This window comes from Nannospalax galili, unplaced genomic scaffold (genome assembly GCF_000622305.1).
Source record: "Nannospalax galili isolate Female #2095 unplaced genomic scaffold, S.galili_v1.0 scaffold459, whole genome shotgun sequence".
NCBI classification, from domain to species: domain Eukaryota; kingdom Metazoa; phylum Chordata; class Mammalia; order Rodentia; family Spalacidae; genus Nannospalax; species Nannospalax galili.
Window position 1 is genome coordinate 1,063,414 of NW_008344211.1, and position 20,772 is coordinate 1,084,185.

Here is a 20,772-nt window from a genome sequence, read left to right on the forward strand (position 1 = left end):
CAGGTGACAGGTGTGGGGAGAGCAATAGTCAGGGTCCCTCATGAAACTCCCACCTCATGGGTGATACTACCCACCTAAGACAGGAACTCTTGTTGGGGGCTGAGGAGGAGGCCAGGCTCCTAGTGGAGCCCTTGGCTTCCTAGAGGAGGACTGAGTCCTACTGATGGGTGGATGGGGCAGCCTGGTATGTTGCAACCTCGCCCTAGCTGCTGTGCACCCAGGAGCTGTCAGAACTGAGGTTTCTGGCTGTCCAGGCTCAAGGGGCCTCAGATGACACTGCTATCCGCCCTGCTTAGAGCTGTGGTTTCAAACTGCATGCAGCTCCTGACAGCTTGGCTCAGGAGATGGGCCCTTGGGGAGCCAGCTGGCAGCCCCAATTACTGTCTGTGCCGGATACAGAGGTGGGTGTGTTGGGTTGGAGGAAGCCTCAGGGACAGGGCACCTCCGGACAGTGGTGGCTGCCCATCCCCCCTCTGGCTGTACTTGTCACGTACCTAGGGAGCCGGGGCTCCTTGCTGGACTGCTGCACAGCTGCTTGAGGAACGGGACCTTCTTGGCTGCAGAGAGAATGGACAATGTTTTAGAACCGTGTGTGGAGCCCTGGGAAACGGGCAGGAAGGCAGCTCTCCAGTAGGCAGGCTGGCCAACAAGGACCCCACATGCCAAGGAGGTCGGCGGCAGCTCAGCCAGCCTAGGGCCCTGGAGGCAGCTGTTCCTCGGGTGTTTGGGCCACTTGTGTCTCATTCCTTTAGATTGTTACATATGCACAGAGCAGGAATCATGCACTGGAAAGCCTCATGGATGGTGTGGCTCTCTCTCCTCCCCAGAGGACCCTTGCTTGGTCTTGTGGGGAGCCCCAAGGGAGTTTACTTCCCTCCAATGTGTCTGGAGGGGTTCCCTTTCCCTCTGCTACTGAGCAAGCCCCTACCTGGCATTCTGCCCCTTGCTTGCAGTCACTCCTTCTCAGCCTTCGCACTCAGTCTCTCCAGGCTGCTGCATGTAGTGACCCCATCAATTTGCTTGCCTATACCCACTTGGTTGCCTCTGGGTCCAAATCCCTTAGGGATGTAGGGCAGCCCCAGACCTCAGCTTCTGCATATGGTGCAGGTGCACACACAGGTGATCTGCAGGGGAAGCTGGTGGGACTGCTAATTTGGAGAGATGCGTCTGTGTGATTTTAAATGCAGACAAAGGGCCAGGAAGATGACTTGAAAGGTAATAAAGGTGTTTCCCACCAAGCCTGTCGACCTGAGCTCGATCCTTGGAACACAGCTGGAGGAAAGAACTGATTCCTGCAAGTTGTCCTCCGACCTCCACACACGCAAGTTGTCCTCCGACCTCCACACACGCAAGTTGTCCTCCGACCTCCACACACGCACAGGGCACATGCCCCTCCCCCAACACAATAATAAGTGTAAAAATGTAAGTGCGGGCAGGTGCCCTCCGACCCTATTCCTGCTTCAGCTGGCCGTGGTTCTAGCCACTAGCCTGTGGCCTGGACACAGTGACTTGTTAAGGGACAGATCCTGGTGGCTGAAGATGTCAGGCTCTGCAGCACAGGCCATGTCCCTGCTCTCTTTGGTTACACATGTGGGGGATGTGGCCATCTGGAGAAACAACACGGCAAGAACCCAAGGCCTTCTGCCCTGAGCAGTGTGAGAGGAACCACTCAGGCAGTGGCCCTCACCCTAGCTGAGCCTTCTGATGAGGCTGTGGCCACTGAGGACACTTGGGCTGCAACCTTGTAGGACAAGAGCTGTGTCCATACTCCTGACCCCAGAGACTAAATACCATAAGGGTCTTATTCAAGCTGCTGTTGGTGGAGTGGCATCTGCTGGCTGCTCCCAAGAGGGATGTATACCTCCTCACTGCTGGAGACCCTAGCGGCTCTGCTGAGGCCTTTTCCTGAGATGGGCAGCTAAGGTTGGAAGAGGTGGAGGCCTGCAGGGGCCCACTATCCATCATCCATCATCAATCCATCCTGTATCTATCATCCATCCACCCTTCACCTACTAGTCTACATCTGTACTGGATGCTGTGTCAGGCAGGTGTGGTGGGTGGTCAGTTTATGGCCTCCAACTTACTGGAAAGATGGAGAGTCAACAAACAGTTTACAGATGGGGAAATGGAGGCTCAGAGAGGTTCTGTTGCTTGTCTAAGACCACACAGCTGGCACACAGCCAAGCAGGGAGGTAAAGGCAGGCAGCATGTATTCTTGCCTCCCTTGCACTTGACAAGGCCTGGGGTCGCTGGACTCCACACCCTTCCTGTCCTGGCCGCTCCCAGGTTTTCAGACAGCTCTGCCTCCACCTGCCCAGCCCATGGCAGAACTTAGTCATCTGCTCCGTCCTTGGTCTTTGTACTCACTTTCTGCCATCTGCACCCCAGAGCACCAACCCCCAGCTCCTCCCTCAGGGGTGTGAGAACCATGGGCACCTTGCTTTCTGGTTCTGGCCCTGCGATTGCTCTTGGCAAAGCCCCTCAGTGTAGCTACATTGGTGTGGGTTTCAGCAGGCCAGGGCTCATTTGAAGCAAGTGGGGAGATCCAATCCCCAGATACCTAGCTGGCCCCAGGGCATCCCTGGAGGGGTAGGGCATTCCCTTTCTCTCAAAGCCAGTAAGTGGCCCTTCAGCTTGCTGGGCTGCCCAGTGGCCCAGGGAGAGGCTGCGGTGGAGGCGCCCTGACGTTCTTTTCAGCAATTCCTCTTTCGTGTTCCTTCAAACGCTGCCGCTTTCCTTACAAACTGTTACCCGAGCGCTCAGATAAACCACTGCAGGTAAAATTATATCTGAGCTGTGGCCCAGAGGGTGCGCTTAAGAATCCGGCGCAAGTTATCGGCTGCATTTATCTTAATTACTCTGGGGAAAGTAGAGGCTAGTATTGGAAGGGGCTGGGAAGCGGGGTCTGTGCTGCCTTATCAGGGTGCATATTTGAGATCCTTTAGCAGAAGGGAGATAAGAGGGTGTGGGGGGACAACGATGTTGTCCGAGATGACAGGGAGGCAGCAGTGGGGAGGGGGGGTTCCTGCTTGAAGACAGGGCTCTCCTGCAGCCCGGTTGGCTGAGAGCTGGCACAGGGCAGAGCCAGGTGCCGGCCACTCTCGCCCTCTGTGCTGTAGAGGTGTGATGTCGCTGCTGAGGGGAATGATCGCTCACTCAGACTCCACACATCAGCTCTGTAGAAGAGTGCCAGGGCGTCACTCAGTGACCCTGTCTTAGGTTCCTCAGCCAACCCCACAGTTTGCTAGGACCAGTTTTCAGAACAGACGCCAATGCCTCCAAGAACCCCTCCCTGACCAGAGCGGTACTGGAGATCACTCTCTGGCCCTCCAAGGACCATAGCTAGTCCTGGTTTTGCCTCCCAGGCACCACAGAGTACAGGGCCAGCTCTCTGGCCTCCCTGTGGCCAGTGGTTTCTAATGGGAAGGCTGTATGTACTCTGGCACACAGCTCACCCCTTGTCGATATTTAGACCTGGTGCTGCTTCCCACTGACCCCTTGAGTACCCTCTGTTATGCAGGTGGCAGGGGTGGGGTTGGACTTAGTGGCCCTGGGAGCGCTCAGTGAGGCAGCCATGTTGGACCTTGTGTGGACCCAGCTCTGTCTGGAATGGGCATCCTGGGGCCCTAATCCTCTGCAAGGAACCCCGGATGCTTTGGCCACAGCTCTCAGCCCTGCAGGCTTGGGGTCCCCACGAAAGAAGCTGCTGGAAGGCAGAGGGTATTCCAGGTTTTGTGGGAACGACCATTACCTGTTCCCATCATCAACATGAGAGATCTGTTCACTGTGGAGGCAGCTGCAGCGCCTGGGGTGACAGTCCAAGGTATGTCACAGGATCATATTGGCTCTACTGCCGGGCTCGCTCAGCGTATGAGACAAGAGCCCTGGGCTGGGGGCTGGGTGTGTGGTGGGAAGCCTGCATGATGTCACACAGAGTCTCATGGCCTGGTGTGTGACACAGTGAGAGGGTGGGCATGAGGTGGCCTCGCTGTCTTCCCACCTTCCTGAAGGCTTGGGGTTGTATCCAAACCAAGTCACAGATGAAGAGGCCGAGGCTGCCTGTGGCAAATGACAAGGTCATCTGGGGTCCCTAGGAGTCACCCTCTGGGACAGTGTGACCTAGTAGTCACCTGTACCTGCCTCCTTCTGGAGCCTTACACTGGCGGTGGATGGGCAGGGAGGTCCCCCAAGGAATGAGATTAGTTTCCTGTGGTCTGGAGGCTGCCGAGAGCAAATCTGCTGTTGCATTCTGTTCAATTAAAAGTGATTATAGTTTTGTTTCCTGAAGACATTAGGGCCAGTGGAGACTGGTGGAGGCTAGATGGGAGGGCTACACATGTGCTCCCGTCCAGGAAGCTCACTGAGCACTGAACGACTCTGTGTGGACAAGCTCTTCCCTGGCAAGTAGTGCAGGGAGCACACATGTGGCACCTGCTGCATGCAGGACTTGGCAGCCACACTCCTGGAAGCAGGTGTCCAGTGTTCACACTGAGATCAGGAAACTGAGGTTCGGAGGGTGAATGAGGGCTCCACGTCACATGAGCTGGACTCGCTCCAGCTGTGGACACTTTCAGGCTCTGTCCATCCTACCGGCTCTCTCCGGCTTCTGAACAAATTGGCCCCGGTGGTTGCTTGGACTGTGGCTGCAATCCCAAGGACTCCCTGCTACAGAGCTGGGGAGCATGAGGAGGATCCTAGTTTCCCAGGGGATGCATGCACGGGCCCTTCCCCATGGCAGTGCACCAGCTGTGGGGAGATCTTTGGTGCAGACCCAACCCAGGGGCCTTGACCTCAGTGTGCTCAACTCTAACATGGGTGTGGCATCTCTCATGGCACCACGCCCTCTGGATGGGATGCTCTAAGCTGAACCCAGCTGCTGCCCCTCTGTCCTCTGGGGCTAGCCCTGGAGGATTTGGCTGAGGTTTGAAGGGCCAAGAGAGGGCAGTGGGTGGGCCCTCTGTCACTGGTTGTGTGGTTTCAGGCAGTCTCTGAAGCCAGACTCTAGAGTCCTGGTTGGCTCCTCTGTTTAGCTGACCAGTGGCCTACGGAGACATCCGAAGGGGTCCTTCCCCATGGGTGGGTGACCCCATCTGGGAAGGGCTACCTGAGTGGTTGGAGGATGTCTAGATAGGCAGTTCAGCACCTAGATCTGTGGCCACAGGGGTCTGGTGAGGGGTGGTCTAGCACATCCTGACTCTGAGGCACCTGCTCCTCAGGACAGGGAGCTGCCTCATACTGCAATGTCCTCCAGGCGTGGCCTGCTCCTGGGGACACAAGGACCCAGCCTAGTGGGCAAAGAAGACCTTACAGCCACCCATACTGGCCTCCTGCTGCAAAGTCTGCCTGCCGCCCACTTCCAATAACCTCCTTGGCTCTTGATCCTGCCTAATCATGTGGGCCTATCTGACCCTTCAAGGTGCTCAGCCCAGACCCTTCCCTTCTCTGTGTCCTTACTGGAAGCTGCACCTCTCACCCACGGCTCTCCTGGCTGCTCTGCAGTCTTGGGTGGCTGGCACTTGGGTGCAGGTATCCACCACTGTGCACTCTTTCTGCTGCCCCTGCCCGGGGCTTCAGGGCATAGGGCTGCTAGGACTCATCCCAGGGATGCCTCCCCCGAGCAGTCCAGGCTTTCCTGGACTGCTGCTTTCTCCACCCCAGACATATCCCTCAGCTGAGTCCCTGTCTCTGAGGGCCCTGTCCCTCATTCACATCTCCCTTTCACAGCAGGCACCTACCACCACAATCACAGCCCTGAGACTCTCCTGCCCCCCCCCGACTGTCCCCATAGCTGAGGGACTGGGGTGCCCTGGTTCTCAGAGCTTCTTGGCCACACAGCACCATCTCCCCACCGCACAGATGAGGATCCTGAGTGCCCTCAGCTAGGGGCCACTGGACTGACTGCACAAATACTGACAAAGCTACTCCAACCCGGCATGACACCCCAAGACCTCACCCCCGACTCATGGCTTCGTAGAGGCCTGGGGCCAGCTGGACAGGAGGAGCAGTGACCACGCCCTTCCTCCCGGGCCTGAGCAGGCCCCATATAGATCGGCGTTTCCTCTGCCACCTTCTGGTCCACCACAGACCTTCCCAGTGACAGCCCTTCCAAGCACGGCTCCACACGGCCTGTAATTTACTGCCTGCATGACTACCCCACTACCCAGAGCTCAGAACCCAGGGCCTTCACAGGCACTGAGGTCTCTTGTCAAGAACCACTGAGGGGCTGTTGTGGAGGAGCAGGCAGAGGTATACCCTACTTCATTTGGTCTCTGTGAATATCAAGTGCCGAGCCCACCCATCTCCTGGATCCTTCATCTCCTGGGCACTGGCCTCTGGGCACATTTACTGTTGATGTCCCTTCCTCATGGACGCACACGGTTGGCCTGGCTACCTGTTCATCATATGAGGGCTGACATTCCTGTGTAGTATGCGCAGCCGTGTCTGCTGGTGCCAGGGACGGTGCTTGGGACGGAGGACATGGCTAGTACCTGCTTGAGGGAAGGGGTATGCGGGTGCCCCACCCACCACAGGGTCCATGGCAATGGTAGGCTCTCGGCACCCCTAGGCCTCCCTCTTCTCATGCCCTACAGGGTGAGGGGATATGGTAGCCTGTGGTGGCTTCCAGGAAACGGACGCAGAGCAGGTGTCCTGATTTTTCAGGAAAAGTCAGAAATCCAGGTTTTAAAGTGAAGTTTCTCCATTTCAAACCCTGGCAACAAACTCACCTAAAATAAATAACCACGGTGTGGGCCGAAGCAGTTGGCCGGAGTCAGCCTGTGGTTTGCTGTGTGTGACTTCTCTTTGGGTGCACAAGGTCCAGCTGTTCTTACCTGGGCCCAATTTGCACAGTCATTCACTCAGTCATTAATTCACCCATTCATTCGTTCACACAGTGCATGCTGTCTCAGTGCTGGGACAGTTTTGCTGTGGCTGAAATAAACAGGTCCCTATCGGGGAAACTTCAAAGGTCTCCTGACCCCACAGATGGATTTAAATGGGATTCCATGCCCTAGAATGTTCTTGGGACTTTCACAACCACCAGTGAAGCAGGAAGCAGCTGAACTCAGAGGGGATCAGCAATGTGCCTAAGATACACAGGCTGTGGAAAGGACCCTTAGGTGGGTTCGGTTCTGGGGCAGAGCAGGAGCTGGGAGCAGAGACTGTACAGTCCTGTAAACCTGGACCTGGCAAAGCTGCTGGCTCAGGCCAACCATGCTGTCTGCCACACCAGGTCTGTCACACACCAGTCAGCACTGACCTCCTCTGACTGCCGCACAGCCTCTATGTGCTCCTGCTTCACCAGAGGTCCCCAGAGCACTGACTTTCTCCCTACCTGGAATACACATAAGACATGGGTGCATGGCGCATATGCACACAACACATTGCGGCCCACAGCACACCACTGTTTGGGTCTACCCGTTCTCACGATGGGTCTGTCTCTCTACCACAGGGTCTCCTGCCCTACCACAAGATCTCTCTTTCCCCACTGCGAGTCTCCCCCCGGCCCTCCCTGGCTGCTTCACCACCCCATTTTGCAGGTGAGGGAACTAGAACAATGAGGTCAAGGAATCCCTCTGCCAGCATGCTGACCTGAGCCTCCATCTCCTGTCTCCAGCTCCAGGCCACACCCTCGTGTGGCCTGTGACATGCGACCCACAAATGCAGAGGGGCCCACCAGGGATGCCCCTCACCAGGCCCAGTCCCATCCTTCACCAGTGGGCTACAGAGGGGCCCGTTTCAGGGATGATAGGGCACTGATGAGTAAGGCCAATTCATCCCAGAGCAGCTCTATGGCCTGCAGGGTGGTGCTCACCAGGGCAACAGAGCCTTTCCTGCCTCTGTCCCTCCTCCCTTCTCTTCTTCCTTCTCCCTCTGTCCTTTCCGCCCCTGGGTGCTTGGAGGGCAGCAGGGAGGGGCAGAGGTACGTACTTCATAGGTGCTCTGCTGGGCTGGGGTGCAGAGGTCTGGGAGTTGGGTAAAGAGGGTGAGGGTCCAGCTTGAGCATGGGGAGGGGTCCAGGCCAGAGTGTAGGTCAGCTGCAGGTGCCCACAAGGACAGGAGGGGGCCCAAAAGAGACAGAGGAGAGAGGATTCTGGGAAGAGGAACTTACAGTTTGAGTCTAGGCATACAAGCAGTGCGGGGTAAGTGAATGATGGACAGATTTTGGATCGGCTGGCAAAGCCATCTTGAGGCTTGTGGGGTCACAAATCCTAGTCAGGACCATCTCCCCACAGTGGCCCACAGACGCAGGCTCTTACTCCTGTCTTTTTCTTCTCCCAACTTTGCTTCTTCAAAACTTGCTGTTTCTGTCCCTAAAGTACCAAAGCAAGCTTAGCAAAGGTGATGCAGCTACCACAGGACACTTGTGGCACAAACCTGAAGAATGAGCTTCCTGGTCACTGAGGCAAAAAGGGAGTAAGTCACAGTGGGCTCGTCTCTCCTATTATCTGGGCAAAGGGAAACAAATGCATGAGGGTGGTGGATTTCCTCTGGGGACTCTTCTAACCAATCCTGACCTCAGCATCACGGTGAACTGGAAGAGGCACAGACTGCCACATGCCCATACCATGGCAGGAAGTCACCGGATCCCCATGTTACAGGTGTGGAGACAGCTGGAACCCCTCCACCTTTCCATGGAGCTCCCTGTGCCAACTCAGGTCTTCCAGCTGCCCATGAGCCCAAGGTGAGATAGGCTCCTGCCACCCAGCTTAGACCCCTCCTCAAACCAAGTGGGTGGTTGCAAGGCTGTGGGATGGGCCTTGCCCCAGGAGGTCTGACTTGACCAGACCCCTGGGGACATCGTATCCTGAGACAGGAGACCCTGATATAGGTTGTGGGGTGGGTAACACCCCGGGGAAAGGTCATGTGAGGAATCCCAGGGTGGTCTGTGTACCTCTACCCTGCAAGGCTTGCTGCACTGGGAATCCAGAGCCTGTTATACCCCACTGGTCAAGACAGTAGGGCAGGGGCTGAAGAGATGGCTCAGCAGTTAAGAGACTGCTGGTTCAATTCCCAGCACCCGCATGGGAGCAAACAACCATCCATAATTCCAGTTCCGGGGGAGTCCAGTGCCCTCTTCTGAACTCTGCGGGGATTGTGTGACACGGGTGCACTTATATGTAGGCAGGCAACACACTCCTGCACATAAAAGTAGGCCAGGTGGCATGTGTTCATGGACCCTAGTCTCCATGGTACCTGGGACATGGGACTGGGCTCATGCCAGAGACAAAGGACCTGACTACAGTTAGTGGACCCCGAGGTGGGGTCCTGATGCCTGGCTTTGTCAGTTAGGTCCTGGGGACAGGATAACCCAGAAACGAGGGTCCCACTCCCACACTCAGGAGCCACAGGCCTTATGTTCCCTTTGGCAGGTGCTGGTTGAAGAGCTTGCTCTGCATCTCCTTACTGTGTACCATGAACAGCTGACTCAGTTTCTCTGAGCTCTATGTGCTGCCTGGAAATGGACCTGAAAAGTCTGGATTTGGCACATACAGGCCTGGAAACAGGAGGACGTGGCTGTTTAAAAAGTGACTCGGGGCTGGAGAGGTGGCTCAGCGGTTAAGAACACTGAACGTTCTTGTAGAGGATCTGGGTTTGAATCCCAGCGCTCACACGGTGGCTAACAACCCACATAACTCTGGTTCCAGGGGATTCGTCCCCCTCTTCTAACATCTGTGGGCACTGCATGACATGGGTGCACTCACCTACACGCAGGCAATACATGCATACACATAAAAAAATAAAAAAACAAATAAATATTTTTTAAAAAAGTGATTTGGGGGCTGGAGAGATGGCTTAGTGCTTAACAGCACTGGCTACTCTTGCAGAGGACCCGGGTTCGATTCCCAGCACCCACATGGTGGCTAACAATTGCCTGTAACTCCAGTTCTGGGGATCCGTCGCCCTCTTCTGACCTCTGTGGGCACTGCATGATGTGGGTGCACTTACCTACATGCAGGCATGACACACACACGTAAAATAAAAATAATAAAAAAAGAAAAAAGATGAAAAGGTGATTTGGGGGCTAAGATGCAGCCAGTGGTCGAGCACTTGCCCAGCGTGAGTGAGGATATGGGTTCTATCCCCAGAACTGGAGAAAAGAAACAGTGTTTAACACATGTTATAGACCGAGGCAGCAGCTCAGTTGGTATAACATGTGCCTCACATGTAAGGAGCCCTGGGTTCGAGTTTCAGAACCACATTAAAACCTGTTGTGATGTATACGGGTAACCCCAGCAGTAGAGGAGGAGGTAGGCAGCAGGTTCAGAAACTCAAGATCACCCATTTTGAAGCTTGGTTAACCTAATTTATGAGGTTCTAGAAACTTCAATAGGTAGGGCTAGCTGGTGGGAGTGGATTCCTGGGGCAGGTCGTGCCTGTTGTATCTCTGATTCTGGCCCATGAGGATGTGACTAGCTGCTGCCACATGTTTGCACTGCCATGGATAGAACTGTGTGATAGGCCCTTCTCACCAAGACGGAGGAGAACCCTCTGCAACCAGGTCAAAATAAATCTTCCCTCCCTCAAGTTTTTTTTTTCTTGTCAAGTATTATGGTTAACATGGTGCAAGAGTAACCTATATAGACACCTACTTCTGACCCCCAGTCATGAAAGTAAGGTTCCCACAGCACAAGGGTGTGACCCTGTAGAAAGTGAATCAGAGCTCTCTAGTCCAGGCGTGTGCACAGAGGTGATGGAGCCCACTGAAGCAGAGACTGGGGACCCCTCACTAGATCATCCTCTCCAGATACCAGGCACTGAGCAGGGGCCATTTGAATGACGGACAGACCAAAAGTCAAGTCTTCTGCAGAGCCCTGTGCCTCTGCTGGAAATACTGGCCTGGCACTGGGTGACACTGCTGGACAGCTGACCCCGACCCCAGGGCAACTCCCTCAGGGAGGGAGGAATACACCTGGCTAAGGTGATGCTAGGGCACCCTTGGATAGAAGGTAAACTAAGACATGCATACAAGGCTACCCTGAGAGCCACATGTCACACATGTACACTTATAGAGTTGTATGACATGTATGTACATACATGGCCTCTGAAACACACCACACTGCTGCCCCTTTCCTGTAGCCAGCCCAATACCTCACAGAAGGGCAATTCCTACCAATCTCTCCTTGGCTGGGCAGGGTGGGGTCGTTGGCCAGCTGGGCACCATGGCAGTAGCGGGTGGTGGTGGTATGGGGGCTTCTGCACCCTCCACACCCTGTGGAAAGTGCCCCTGGCTCCCCCACCTCCCAGCTTCCACATCTCAGCTGGTTTTAATTAGTTTCCTCCACCCCCCCAAAGCCATTCAGCCATGTTAGTGCTCTCCAGCTGCCAAGGGTTCTGGGATATGTCCTGGAGGGGGTCGGGCAGCATGGGGCCATGTGGAGCTGTGGGCTTTTCTGCTTCTGAGGCCGAGCAGAGGGTGTGTCGTGCCTGGGCTAGGCTAGGAGGCCCCCAGCAGGAACGACCTCACAGGGTCCCCTGGAACAGGCCAGACAACATGGCCCCATGGCAGAGGTACAGAGGGGTTGGCCTTGGGGTCTGGAGACATCAAGTTCTGTCTGCATTTCTTGGAGAGGGACTTCTGAGTCCCCTTGGGGTCCACAGGCCCAGCTATACCCTGCTCACAGTCACATGTGCCACAGTGGGGGCAGTCTCTCACAGCCTTGTTCAGCAAGGTTTCCTGGGTGCTGGGTTTGATCATGAATGAGGCAGGTAGGGGACAAGAAGTGCCAAGGACCCAGGCTAACATGGGAACTCATGACCCCCTGTGGGCATTAGTGCCCAGTTCCAACCCATGTTTGCCCAGGTAGCGCAGGCTCAGCCAGGACAGTTTTCTCCTGCTTCCATGGAAGCTTGGGTAATCTTTCGGACTTCTGGAATTTTTTGTTTTATGTGTGTGTATATGTATTTGTCATTGTTGTTACTTGAACAGGGTCTCTCTGTAGCCCCCAGCTGGCCTGGAACTCACTCTGTAGACCAGACTGGCCTCAATGTCACAGAGATCCACCTGCCTCTGCCTCCCCAGTGCTGGGATTAAAGGCTTATGCCACCATGCCAAGCAACTTCCATTATTTTTTGAAGCTTGTAGCTAAAGCACACGTGTGCTGGGTGGGTGTGGTCTGGCCTGCCAGTCTGTAGTGAGGCCTTAGTGCTCAGCTCTTTCTGCTCTGTCTCAGTTAACCCCGGACCATCCTCTCGACTACAAATGTCTCGGTGCAGCGATCTGTCTCTTGTCCACTTCCTGCAGCTTCCCTATGCTGGCAATAGCTCTGTCTCCTCTGTGGAGGGGCCCACTCCTCTCCTCAGTCATGGGGGTCTGGGCCTGACCCCTCCTCTCTGAGGTCATTGTGAGCACCCGAAGGACCCCACATAGTCGGGTTCTTTGAGCCAACAGTGTCTGTTCTGCTAAGCTTAATCTGAGTTGGGTTCTTTTCTCCTGTGGTTGAAATCGTCTAACTCCATCTCACATGGGGACTCACAGGTGATCCCACTGGATGCTTACTGCTCATTGTATCCTGGGTCTGTTCCATATCCGTGTGGCTGCTATGGGGACTAACTCAGCCTCAAGATCATGCTAGACCTAACTCAGTTCCTGCTTGCCTCTCCTCAGGGAGCTGTGCCTCCTTCCCACCATGTCCGTCTGTGCCCACACCCACCAGCTCAGAAGGCACAAGCTGTATGTTGGCCCATGTGTGAGTGTGCAGGGGCTCCTGTCCCAGGGGCTCCCAGGTGGCTCCAGGGCATCCTGCCGAGTGACTGGGATACCTATTTCCTTGAGGCCGTCCCTGTCGCCAAGAGGCAAGAACAGTAAGGGACACAGTGACCTGAACGCTGCTCTAGTTGAAAGTGCACCGGTGACTGACACTGGGGTGTTGTCAGCACACCACACACATGCCTGCCTGCCTCTTATGCTCTGACAGAACCTGCTGTTGCGACATAAGTCCCAACAGAGAGACATGGCTTCCCTAGAATAACAGACTTCTACAGAGATAGAGGCTCCCTATAGAGACTCAGCTTCCTAGAGAGACATGGGTTCCTTCAGAGACACGGCCTCCTACAGACATGGCCTCCCTATGAAGACATGGCCTCCTCCACACAGCAGAGACACAGCAGGCCTACAGAGACAGCCTCCTATAGAGACAGACTCCTACAGAGACAGCTTCCTACAGAGACAGCCTCCTACAGAGACACAGCCTCCTACAGAGACACGGCGTCCTACAGAGACAGCCTCCTACAGAGACACGGCCTTCTACAGAGACAGCCTCCTACAGAGACACGGCCTCCTACAGAGACATGGCCTCCCTACAGAGACAGCCTCCTACAGAGACACGGCGTCCTACAGAGACACGGCCTCCTACAGAGACAGCCTCCTACAGAGACACGGCCTCCTACAGAGACACGGCATCCCTACAGAGACAGCCTCCTACAGAGACACGGCCTCCTACAGAGACACGGCCTCCTACAGAGACACGGCCTCCCTACAGAGACAGCCTCCTACAGAGACAGGGCCTCCTACAGAGACACGGCCTCCTACAGAGACACGGCCTCCCTACAGAGACAGCCTCCTACAGAGACAGGGCCTCCTACAGAGACACGGCCTCCTACAGAGACACGGCCTCCCTACAGAGACAGCCTCCTACAGAGACAGGGCCTCCTACAGAGACACGGCCTCCTACAGAGACACGGCCTCCCTACAGAGACAGCCTCCTACAGAGACAGGGCCTCCTACAGAGACACCGGCCTCCTACAGAGACACCTCCTCCTACAGAGACAGCCTCCTACAGAGACAGCCTCCTACAGAGACAGGGCCTACTGCAGCATAGCCTGGCATCTTTGATGCTCTTTAACAACACAGTAACAAGCAAGGGCAGAAGCTGATGAAGCCAGAAGCCCAGGGCTGCAACATCTATCTACCTGGTGTCAGAACAGTATAGGACTTGTGGCACCTCTTTAATGCCTATTTTAAAATGGTTTTTGGTTGACAGTAAAAACATGAAAACACTCATCACCAGGGAAGTTCTGCCCATTTCTGGAAGAATTCAGAATTGTCCCAGTCAAATCCCCCCGGTTTGAAGCTGCTGTAGAGCAGATGGCAGCATCTCCCTTGGCTGTGGAGAGGGAAGGGACCCCCTGGGCTCTGTCTCCCACTGCTCTTGAGAGAGGCTCTGCAGTGTGTGCGGCAGTGGTCACCAGGACCTGCCTGATTTCACCCAACACTCTTGTGCACCTTTACGGACTTACATGAGACCTGTCCAGGCCAGTCCAGGGGGTTTTAGAGGCCATTGTACCAAGTTAAGACAGGAATGGCTAGGGAGAGGCTTTGGGAGGTGGCATGTAGCATTACGGATCGTGACACATGGTCGCCCTACTGGACATGGAAGGTGAGTCCTTGGCCTACCTCATACCAGGGTGAATCTCTATGAAGCAGGAAACGCTGGTGGGGGTGGGCATGGCCTAGGGCAGGGTTACCAGCTTGGTCTCTGACTCATTTCTTCTGGCCTCCTTGATCCTGTTGTCCCTCTAAGCCTTCCTCTACGTGTCCCTCAGCCTCTGCAGCTCTCCTAGCTCCATAGTCTCAGACTCCGAGGTGTGTGGCAGGTATCCTCTGCTGCCATCTCCCTGGGGGCGGGTGGGGGGACATCCTGTTCTCAGTCACAGATAGCCAATGGTCAGCAGAGCCCTGGGCTAGCCTGACTGACTCAGTGAGCTGAACTCAGGCCCTCTAGCCTCAGTTTCCTCTCTGCTAAGATGAAGTGCTTAAGGAGGCCCAGCCTACAGGTATAGGGATAGGGAACAATGACCAGAGACAGTGTGGGGACCTGGCCATACTCCCCAGCTTCAGGTAGAGTGGGCTTAGCATGCCTAAAGGGCTTAGAGAGAGCCAGTGATGGGTTCTGGGGTACAGGTATAAACTCAATCAACTGCAAATGAGTCAGAGCTGAGAAAAATGAATACTCATAGAGGCTAAACTGAGGTCCCTGCAGGGACATGTCCATGTGGCCTTTCAGATGCAACATGTCCCACATAGCATCCTCTCCCCACACTGGCACCCAGACAATCTCCTCCCCACTAATCCTGCTGCTGCACTCCCATGAGCTCATGAGCTTGCTGCAATGCTTGCTCAGGACAGAGTCCTCAGCATGAACGTGAATGAGGCTCTTGGCCCACCATGGACCAGGGTGAGTTTGGATCAGGCAGGAAGTTCTGGGAGGCAGAGCCTGGGATAGGGTCACTGCTGTGCTTCTGGTGCTTGGCACTGTGCCCAGTAGATGTGGTAGTCACCCACCCATGCACTCTTCCATCTACTTACACAAACACTTATCATCCATTCATCCACCTATCCATCCATCATCTATCCATATATCATCCATCCATCATCCATCAATCATCTATCCATATATCCATCACCCATCCATTTATGTATTCATCCATCCATCATCCATCCATCCATCCATCATCTATTCATATATCATCCATACATTATCCATTCATTCATCCATCATCTATCCATTCATCTATCCATCACCCATCCACTCATATATCCATTCATCCATCCATCCATCCATCCTCTACTATCCACTCACCATTCATCACTCATCCATCAAGCATACATTCATCTATCAATCTATTACCCACACTTTTATCACCCACCCATTCATTCAAACTCTACCCCTCCATCATCCACATCCATCTATCTCCCATCCATCATCCACCCCTCCATCCATTCATCATCTACTCCTCTATCACCCACCCCTCCATTATCCATATCCACCTGTCATCCATCCATCACTCACCCCTCCATCATCCACATCCACCTATCATCCATCCATCATCCACCCCTCCATCATCCACATCCACCTATCATCCATCCATCATCCACCCCTCCATCATCCACATCCACCTATCATCCATCCATCACCCACCTCTCCAGCATCCACATCCACCTATCATCCATCCATCATCCACCCCTCCATCATCCACATCCACCTATCATCCATCCATCACCCACCCCTCCATCATCCATCCATCCATCATCTACTCATCCATCACCCACCCATCATCCATCTGTCATCCATCCATCACTCACCCCTCCATCATCCACATCCACCTATCATCCATCCATCACCCACCCATCATCCACCTATCATCCATCCATCATCCACCCCTCCATTATCCATCATCCATCATTCATCTACTCATCTGTCACCCACCCCTCCATCATCCACATCCACCTATCATCCATCCATCACCCACCCCTCCATCATCCATCCATCATCTATTCATCCATCACCTACCCATCATCCACATCCACCTATCATCCATCCATCCATCCATCCGTCCATCCATCCATCCATCATCCACCTATCATCCATCCATCATCCACCCCTCCATTATCCATCATCTACTCATCCACCATCCACTCCTCCGTAATCCACCCATCATCCACTTCATCTATCATTCACCCCCCCCATTATCTATCCTTCCATCTGCCATCCATCCATCCATCCATCATCTAGTATCCACTCATGCATTCACCCACCTAACCATCATGAGGACTAGAATTTTGCATCTTGGAGCAGCGAGTGCTGTTTTCCATGTTCACTGCAGGGCTGAGGAGCTGTAGTGTCTTGGTGTAAGTCACTGCACTGTTCCTCAGTGTCCTGTCTGTGTCACAGAAGCTCTGGATGATGTAGTGGCACCAACACTAACTGCACTGTTTCTGGCTGCTTTCTCCTTGGGCTAAGAGGAGGGTCAACCCCACCCTGAGCTCTGGGTCCCAAAGGGTGGGGACTTACCCAGCCCTCTGTGCTTGATTCCCTTTCTGCTTTAGAATATGGCCAGTTTCAGGGCTTCTTGGGCCAAAAGTTCATGTGTTGGGGACCTCTGTTGTGTAAAGTAGAAGTTTCTTCATGTCCGGATAGCTCACGAGCTCGGAGCCATATGCAGAGACTCCTTTCACAGCAGGGCATCTTCCCGGCATTTTTCCTGACTCCTTTGTGAAGTAGCAACCACAGGAATGTAGCCTCCGGCTCTGTAACTATTAGGCTTTCCTGTGTGATTTTCAAGCAGTTTGGCAGCCTGGCGGGAGCCCATTTCCACATGCAAATGAGGCATCCCCAAAGTACCTATCAGCTGAAGCTTTTACCACTACCCCCACGGTATAAAGTTCCCTGATTCCCCTCAATAATTGAAGGAGCTGGATCACTCTGGGACACTGAGGCTTGGAGCCAAACAGAGCCATTGAATAAAGAGCTGTAACACTGAGTCTGACTGAGCTGAGTCTTGTCTCACTGCCTACAATCCAGCCTTCCCAGGAAGAGCTGTCTTTCCGTCACCGACTCACGGGTCCCAGCTTTAGCCACCCTCACACTCTCCTGCGTGATCCAGCGGCCGGTGGATTTCACATCTTGAGGAAAGTGCACGGGTGAAATTAGGGCGGGACTCGGCTGGGCAAAGCCCCAGCAGCAGAGAGCCACGGAAGACGCAGGGAAGCAGCGCAGGAGCAGATACCCGCGCACCCCACACCTGGCGCCCAGCGCGCCCCATATTCACGGAGGGGAAGAGAAAGATTGCTCAGTAGATAAAGGTGTTAGTTGCTAAACTGACAACCTGAGTTTGATGCCTGAAATCCACATGGTGGAAGGAGAGAACCAACTCCAGCAAGTTGTCCTCTGACCTCTACATGTGTATAGTGGCACACACATACACAAATATATAAATGTTAAAAAATGTTTATGTAGGACTAGAGTGGAGAAGCCAGGCTTGTCTGAGCCCAACGGCTGTCCTCTTCCCTAGAGTGGATGCTGCTCCAGCCCAGGAGCCCTCCTGGCCTGCTTCTCAGCAGGGGCTGTGTGCCTCACCCAAATCCCCTGTCTGGCCTCTGCACAGTTCCTGGTGGGAGTGTGCCTGCGCTGAGTCGCTGACTCCCTTCCCACGTGACCTTAGGAATAGGGCCAATTCTACCACTTTACGAAAAGGTGTGGCCTGCTGGAGCCAAAAAGAGACACAGGCAGACCTGGGTACCACGCTACTCACCAGCAGCCTCTCTGATGGGCCCTGCACTGTCCGTCACCAGCTGACCTTGGTCATGGGGACTGAGCCAGCCAGAGGCCCTTCCACTGCCACAGCTATTGTACGGCTGGGAGAAAGGACTGCTCTGAAGCAGCCAGGTCCCAGGTCCTGAGGAGGCCATAGGGCCTGGAGGTTCTGGAAGGTCAGGACAAGCAACTGCTTCCAAGATCTGCAGTAGCCCAGGTAGAGCTCCTTCCTTCCCTGGCTGGCAGGGACCCAGGAAGGCTGAGGCTAAGCCTGGTCCCTGGCCTATTTATATTCGGCCTCCTTCCATTGGAAGAGGAGTTCTTGTCTCTGCTGGTTAGTCCTGCAGTGGGGCTGTGGGCTGCTGGCCTGGGTGTGTGTGGCTTTCTCTGGACTATGGACTCTGAGTGGTGGGGTTTAGGGTCATTGGTACTCAGAGGTGGTGGCTCAGGGTCCCTATCCATCTAGAGTCCCTATCCATCTTTCATTCATCCCATCATGGGGTCTGCTCAAGGTCACCTCTTGGATTATGACAGAATTAGAACCCAACTCAAGTGTACGAGCCCAGAGGTCAGGCTCTGCCCTGCACTCTGGACTTCTGTGATGGCCTTGGAGCAGAGCAATGGAAATGCTCTTCTAGACCTGACCCTGCGACATGCCCTGACCCTAGCCATGCCACGTCTGGGCTGACTCTCATGCTAATCCCTGCCCAGGCAGGAATGATGTAATCCCTGGGTTCTGAGGACTCTAGGTAGGAGTCACCTGAGTCAAACTTGCTGTGTTGGGGCAGGGCCTCCAAGCTTTGCCACTTGAGGCTTAAGCAGGGCCTGCAAAGTGCTCCCCCCCACTACATCCTGCTTGGGTGCCAAGCTCCTGTCTATTCGCCTATCTTCAGTGCCCAGAGTGGGAGAGCTCTGGGGAGGGACAGAAAGAGAAGGGGCTGCTGTTTCAGGGTCCTGACACCTAATCATCCATGTCTGAATTTTAGCAAGGGCTGGGGTGAGAGCAGCTACCCCTCAGGGTACAGGACTGTTGGATAGATAGATGTGGAACAGTGCGGGTATCACAGACCATGTGGGCTTTTGGTTCCTGTGTCCATGGGGCCCACGGGCCATGTCTGCCACACCACTGTCCCTCACATACACTCATGCATGCTGTGTCCCCTCCTAGCCATCTGTGGCTTTCAGGCCACTGTAGGGACCCCTCCCCTCATGCCTGGGCCAAACTCTAGGGCTACCATCTTTGAGTCTTGTGATACCACAAGGAATGTCATGTGGCCACAGAATGTGTGGTGCCTTGCATTGGACAGGACACGTGTCCCCTTCCCAGGACCAGCAACTGATCCCCATTCAACCAACAGAATGAGAAAGTGACGTCCTGTGAGCCTGGGCTGGGAAGCTTTGCTGTGTTTCTGCCCTAGTCTAGGCGGAGGGGTGTGAAGGACCTTGGCATCCCCAAACTACTCTAGGGGGATGAAGTTAGCATCCAATCACCAACGAAAAGCAGCAACTGCCTCTCCCCCACACAGACTGGGGTGGCTGGGTAAGGACATAAAGTCTACCTGCTATGTCCCTGGACCCATGAAAATGACGGCCTGTGCGAAGGGAGGGGGCTCAGACCCCACCCCAAATGCTAGGAGCTGCTGCAGGAAGCCTGCACTCAAGTCCAACCACTCTAAGACCCTTCCTCGAGGGTGTGAGCTCCAGGCCAGCCAGCACTGAGAATGACCTAGCACCCACCACTACTCTAAAGAGCTAGAGCGTGCAGGCTCCTATCACAGACTCACACACAGGTGCTGGGATTAAAAGGCCCAGCTGAGCACAGGAACCTCTTCCTGAAAGTTTTCTCTAGTCATAGACAGAAAGCTGGTCTGAGGCATTTGTTTTGTCTTCTCCAACTAGCTTTGTGCAGAGGACTAATGGAAGCCTCTGCCCACCAAACACCTTGTAACAGTTCCTGGCAGGATGCACAGTATCCTGAACCCCAGGGCCCTGTGCCCAGTGGTATGTGTGCATGGGGTACCCACACCACCCAGACCCCAGTGCCTGTGCCCTCATGAAGCTCCAACAGCTCTGGGGCACAGGATCCCAGGCCTCTCCAGTGGCAACTCAACTCTCAGGCCATGAAAATTTTGCTCAAATGCCCTAAAGAAGTTTCACAGAAGAGTATTCACCTACATACCAACCTCTCTCCATATGTCCCTTGTCAGCCTATGATTTATGTATCTATCAATTATCTGTGTCGACCTACCTATCATCCCTCTCTCTCTGCCCTTCTAATCTATCTTCTATTATCTGTATTCTTTTTGGTCTATCAGCTATGTATATACTTATTTATCATTTATCTTCTATTATTTATCTATATCCTAGGTCTACTATCTATCAATCACGTATTAATTATCTACCTATCATCTATCATCCATCCATCTATCTATCTATCTATCTATCTATCTATCTATCTATCTATCTATCATCTATCTCTCTCTCTATCTATCATCTATTATCCATCTATCAATCCTATCACCCATCTATTTATCTATCTATCATCTATCTATCAATCATCTATCATCTGTCAATCAATCATCTATCAATCATCTATCTGTTCATCTATCATCTATCAATTCACCTATATATCATCTATCCTCTATCTATTGTCTATCCATCATCCATCCATCAGTCTATCATTTATCCATTATCCATCCATCAATCTATCAATCTATCATCTATCTATCTATCTATC

General features: G+C 53.9%; 1 protein-coding gene across 4 annotated transcripts in view; it reads right to left on the bottom strand.

Moving 5' to 3' along the window:
• Positions 1 to 20,772, bottom strand: part of Znf469 (zinc finger protein 469) — a 46,959-nt gene that overhangs the window by 15,266 nt on the left and 10,921 nt on the right. For 3 of the 4 annotated variants that reach the window (XM_029567117.1, XM_029567116.1, XM_029567118.1), the window contains exon 2: positions 495 to 557. The gene's annotated coding sequence lies outside the window, so the exon portion shown is untranslated. Of the gene's footprint in view, positions 1 to 494; positions 558 to 928; positions 1,256 to 20,772 lie in introns of those variants that run through there. The other variant, XM_017799988.2, reaches the window with a different exon arrangement.